This window comes from Aquila chrysaetos, chromosome 11 (genome assembly GCF_900496995.4).
Source record: "Aquila chrysaetos chrysaetos chromosome 11, bAquChr1.4, whole genome shotgun sequence".
Classification (NCBI taxonomy): domain Eukaryota; kingdom Metazoa; phylum Chordata; class Aves; order Accipitriformes; family Accipitridae; genus Aquila; species Aquila chrysaetos.
In genome coordinates, this window is record NC_044014.1 from 33,007,016 (window position 1) to 33,013,383 (window position 6,368).

Below are 6,368 nucleotides of genomic sequence, written 5' to 3' on the forward strand. Positions count from 1 at the left end.
TAAAGTCTGCCAGGGTACATGAAGATACCGCCCATGGCTGGGAACTAGCTCAGGCTCCTACTGTAAACTCTGCCCATGCAGAGCCTGGGATTCTCTACATTACTTTGCCGTATGTTAAGATGATCATCCAGGCTTCTACAGTCAGAAAACACACCTGAGTGCGCCGAAGAAGGGATGAGAAGACCCTTCTCACATGGACTTACAGGCCTTCTGCTGTTGCTCATAAGGGGAATCAACTAGTTATTGTTCTGCTCTATTTCTAGCGGAAACAGTTTTCAATTAACTCACCGGGTAATCCTGTGCAAGGTTAAGTAAGCCAAGAGTAGATGAAAGACCTAGATAAAGGGTGGAAGAGCAAGGGTAAAAGTCATCTTTAGTATCCTGCTCAACCAAGCTATTCCAATGCTGCAGTAGGATTTAAATAAATCAAAATAATCACTCTGCTTATCTTCATTGCAGTTAATAATTGGATTTCTAAGGCAGCATCACTTTGTTACTTAGTATTTTTGTGACTCTTCACCTTCCGCGTTTACTGATCTGTTATAAATTAAACACAGCTTGGGGGGCTGCCTGTTCCTAAAGGTTCTTTGTTATGCAATCCTTCATAATTTCAAGTTTTGAAACACAAAGTACATGTTAAAATCCAATTAGAATGACAAACGAATCATGAGAAAATCTAATGGTATAAAACAAATTTGAAAGCTTAAACAATTTCCAATTTACAGTCATATTGTATAATCTAATGCAGCTCACCTTGCCAAATGGCACCATTAGCATTTAAACTTCAGAAGAACACCATATGCAGTGAAAGGATATTGATCACTACCCGCTACTGGAAGGAAAATTAAAGCTAAGAAAGGTGTGACAGTTCTGGATGAGGTGTGCTTGCAATCGCCTTAACCCAGACTCAGGGACTAAGAAGGTCGTCTCTGTATGGTTGGAGCTGTTCTCTCACTGGTAATGTATATGCAAAACAAAATGATACCAGATCCCTTTGTAAAGACCACTATAAATCCATTACAGATAAGTAAATAAATTGCACCATTTTATCTCTTCACCCACCTCTGAACAGACTTTCCAGACTCACCAGGACAAGCTAGGGAAGTCTTTCTGGGTGCAGGTCTCAGAACAGAAAAGGGAGACATGTTGATTTGCTATGCCAAGCAGTCAAAAGACTTTTCACTTCAAGAGATACTTGAGAAGAGGAACTGAGGGACAAGATATAGGAGAGAGTTTAAGTGGAAAGATAAGAACAAAGGAACTAGGAAAAAATGTAATGATTGCATTAAAAAAGAGACATAAACCTGTAAAGTGAGTGTTGAACATGAGTTTAGTGCACATATAAAAAAAATAGTATTCAATCATCTGGGCAAAAGCGGGAAAGAGGGCAAAGAACTGAATAAGCTGTTCCGTTTTCATAGCAATATTCCACAAATACCTTGCAGAACAGTATGCAAGCTTCCAGGAACACATTAAACCTTGATTCTCCAAACTTCTCACCTAATTGCTTAAAGGCAATGTCCCCAGCAGCCAACTGAGACTGAACATCTGGAAGTTGAATGCTTGATTCATAGGTGGATCCTGAAGCCATGGCTGCAGGATGTTGTAGAAATGGCAGATGACATTTTCATGCTCTGCTTCTGCAACACTCATTCCTGCCCTTTGAGGGGCTGCATTGTTAGCAGACCGTAAAGGTTGTGCCTGAATGTCTTTGGTTTGTGAATGAGGACTTCTAGATCAATACTGGACCATTAGAACAGATTGCAGAATTGGTCATGTGCATTTTCTAGAGCAAACCAGAGGCAATAAAAATCACATGGACACTTTTTACACAGAATTTAAATCTAACCTGGCATTTAGGAAACACAATAAAACTGCACAATGCTTTCCCTTTCTGGGACTCTCATTCAAATTGTAAACTGATTTTTATAAAGATCTCACAGCCACAATGCAATCTGGCATGACTGACAGTCTTAGCACATAGAAATGCTTCATCTCCATTGTGCAGCTGAGCTGTCTTTGAAGAGTTGTGTACAGGCTCAGAATTTAGACAGCTAGAGGTGTCATGAAATCTGATGCATTGGTCAAGTGTGTGTACCTGAGTGTTTGTGCCCACATGAGTGTGTGCATCATTAGAAAAGTTGAGGACATTGCACAGTGGGATTATTGTGGTTTAGAAATAGGAAAGCTGTACAAGGGACATTTCTGCCCAAACCATGATTGTTCAGGCTACGTGAACAATCAAACCCAACTGCCATTCAGTTCCTAACATTAACTGTAAGAAAAACTTTGAAATCACTGAAGAATTTTTCCAGCTTTTGCTACTACACTCCTCTCTGTGCTAAGACCCTCTAAGTTTAAGACAACCTTCTTGCCCTAACAACAATGCAAAATACCTGACTTATCCCTCATATAGAATGTGCATTTGAGTCCATATCCCATCTGTCCTGGTCACTCTCTTTCATTTCTTCCTCAGCATGACAAATGAGGAAGCTGAAACATATGATGAAACACGTTTAACAAAACAAACATGATTTTGGAGATGGGTTATTTTTGTGTTTCTCCTGAGCTTTCTTTTAATTTTTTCAGAAATTATCCATAACCAGTGTGGAGATGAATGTGAAGGTTCTTAAGATTTTTTTTAATTTTTTTTTTTAAATCCCTGCTTGCAATATCAGTTTCTACTACCTTTTTTTTTTCCCCCACTGCTCATATATTTTGGCTCTGTCACAAAACCCCTGCAGAGAACTGAGAACAACCGCAACCAACCAGTCAGTAAAATGGTGGCTGCCACACCCTGGAGAGCCTGCAGCCTTGCCTAGCAATTATATGAATGACAATTTGAAGATTCTTGAAGCCACATGAAAACCAGTGTATGTCCCAGACACGACTTGCCTATTCACATATTAAAAGCATTTCTGCATGTTTGCACCGCTGAAGTCTGTCATTTATATAACAAACACAAGTCAAAAACTCATAAATGTCACCTGCCAAGTTCCAAATCCAAAAGCACAGAGTCTTGGAAATAGAATCTAAGATGTTCAAAAGGATTTTGTAATTAACACTTATAACAGATGAGTTTGGAACAACTCCTTTATTCAAGGCAGGCAGCATATGTCATCACTGTATTTCAATGTATGTGAGTTCCTGGAAACGAATTTTTGTGTAAATGTGCATGTTTAGGATTGTTATGGTTATTTTCACATCTCTCTAGATAATGTCTGAATACAGCTGAACTCGAGAATACCTAATGATATCCAGTAAGTATAGAGTCATACTTACGTGCAAGTATGTAAGAGAAATATACAGACATGTGTGCCTATGAGGACACCTCTGTTATCAGATATCAGTATAGCTTATTTTGCACACAGTTATTTGACAGTGGTTCCAGCACTGGAGAGAGCTTCTACAGCTCTGATCTGCTGCTGCAGCTTTTCTCAGGTCACACATATTCTGCAGCTGTTTAGTATAAGCTATCCAAACAGATGTTCTTCGTGTTTAGTGGGTTTTCTGTTCCTGCTCTGCCCCCTGTAGCCTTCAAAATTGTACCCTTCAGTTCCAGTTGCAGAAATCAGGGGATTTATGAGAAGCAATTTTTCTCCTGACTGTTTGTATCACTTGTAGTATGTAACAGCCAAGGCACTTGATGGCCTACAGGAGGTTGGCAAAAGCAAGGGAAGAGAAGGGAGGGCTGCCAGTCATTTGGTCTTAAATGAGCACTTGAATTCCTTCACTGCACAAGGAGAAAACTAGAATTTTGTACAAAAGATCTCAAAAATATGACCTGGAGTTTCAACAAGATAGATCTCTTACATTCCGTAAGGAATCACAGGTTTTGCTTTTACCTGCTACGTTTTGGGTTTCTGACAGGGATATGTAAGTGCAGCATATATATTAGGGACCTTTCACTCTGTGCTTGTTTTCTAGAAAACTTCTGATTAAACTACTGGGAAAGCCAGAGTGAAATGATTAATAAAGCTACTTAGTACTGCCAGCTTTCACAGTAAGGTAAAGGGAATTCCAAGGAACAATGAAGTAAATTAAATGGAAGAATCAAAACATACAAATAGCAAAAATAGCTGACAGTACATATTCACTCAAGTATTCAAGGTATTTTAGTGGTGAATTTTGCACAGCTGATTGGCAAAGTGTTTGATTGACTGATGTTTGCTTGACTCTTTTGACAGCTGAAAAGTCCCAGGGCATTTGTTAATAGGAAGGTAAAACCTTTCTGATACAAATCACAGCTACTTCACAATTTCATTCTACAGATGAGCCCATTAAAGAGTACAGAGCATATCAACATTTCACTCTCTTTAATTCAAAGTTTCTAGTCGTCGGGTCAGTTAAAAAGGCCAAGTCTCAGCACAAAGTAACAGCTCTAAATAATCTCATGTGTGACCATTTTGACAATTCAGTAGTATCTTTCAAAAGGAAGTCGCACACTGTTGTCTCCTAGCTCATCTCTCCTTGTAATGAATTTCACCATTGCTGCTTATGGCCTTGTTTTGAATGTTGTAAGTCATTATCCAAAGGAATTTTATAAGCACTGAGTGAGTTTAAGGTATCTGCAACAACAGTGTTCATGTTTTGAAAAGTTCTTCCCTTCACCCCCAGTATGAAAAGCTGAATGAATTTACATTTTTCAAATGAGTCTGCTGGACTTAAAATTGCATTTTAGATCTAATTTTCCCAGCAGAAAGTTTGGCCTTTAATCTTCAGTGTTGAATTACTCCAAATTCAATCCAAATATAAACTCCTGTGCGTGGTTTTGAGTTTACCTTTTTTTTGCAGGAGACTTCTTTCTACATTATTTTTATGTGAGTCATTATTAGATAAGTTGCATTTTTTGGGTTTTAGAAAAAAATCCCTAGAAAGTTTAACTGCCCTTGTAACTTCTGAATCAGACAAAGAACAGCCTATTACCTTTGTATCTATTCTCTGGCATGTCATTATCTCATGCTGCTACAAGAAAACAGGTATTTGCATTATTTCCAAGTCTATTCCTTTCTTAGACCCAAACAGAAGTTCTACACCTCTCAAGCGTCCAGTAAAGGTGTGTAGGTAAGAAGAAGTACTCTATATTGTGAGATAAGCTGCTTAGTGAAACCTTTCAATAAACTAAGGTTTCACATGTAGGTTTTTGATGTGACAGAAGAAGTTTGGCTTTTTGATCTGCTCCGTTGGTACCTCAGAGTATGAGTGGATGTGCTCTTCTAAGATGCCCAGAGCTACTCAGCTTGCTGCTGCCTCACAACTGGTGATACAACCACACATCAGTTTTTTCCCTAACCCAATGTCAGTCAGTATAGTCCTGGCCAAATATCACATCTACCTGCCTATCTATTTATCTGTCTACTGTTAAATGTTTTTTACCCTAAACCTCTTACTATTAACGGCACTGGTTTGGGCAGCAACAACAGGCTGTTAGGCTGGTAGCTCTGAGGGCGAGGTATCCATTGCCATCTCAGTCTAGGGAGACTTAGCTCACCTGTCACTTGCACAACGCATCTCACTGCAGCCTGATTTACCCTTCTTCCCTTTCTGACAGACAGGATTTCACTACTTAGAGAAGACAAAATGATGCTTGTCTCAAAGGAACAGGTCCTATTACAAATACTAGTCAGAAGCCTTTGCAATCAGTCTGATCAATGGGTTTGGGCTGATGTAGACCAGCTGATTCTCTAATGCAGTCTGCTTAACACTTCTGAATTTCCTTTCAGGGGATTTGGACCCAAGATACATGACCCTTAATGGGATGTGAATGTGGCATCCTCAAAGAGTAAACTCAAAGAAAGATGCAGGTGGGTTTCTACAAAAAATTTTTTTATATATTCTTCATTCTATGGCACAAATTGTGCACATTCTATACCCAAAGCACTACAAGTCTTTTACTGGGCTTGCATGCAGCAACACTGGGCCCTAAGAGCCTCAGAAATCCACTCAAGGATTAACCAAGCCTGAGCACTGTCCCAGCTCAGCGTGCAAATTCCAGGGTTCAGCAGGAGGAGGGCGGCAATGGCAGTTTGGCAGAATGCTGACCCAGCCACGCAGGACATCTTCTGATAAGGTAACTAAATCATAGCAATTTGTGAGACCAGCAGAGCCCAGATGAATGGCAGGTGTGAGATTTATAGAAACTCCTTGTAATTCTGCAGCAACAAGCCCTTTGGAGAACACAGCTGTGAAGGGGGAAAAAAGGAAGGCAATGAGGGAAAGAATAAAAGCTGTATGAAGAAAAGTCTTGTCCCTCATCATAGGAACAGTAGGGAACTGGAGGAAAGAAAGGATTCTTTTTTTCACATGGATTTATTCTTCATTTAAATTTTGTTATACTCCTCTCTGGAAGCCTTTCTCCTCACTTTCTT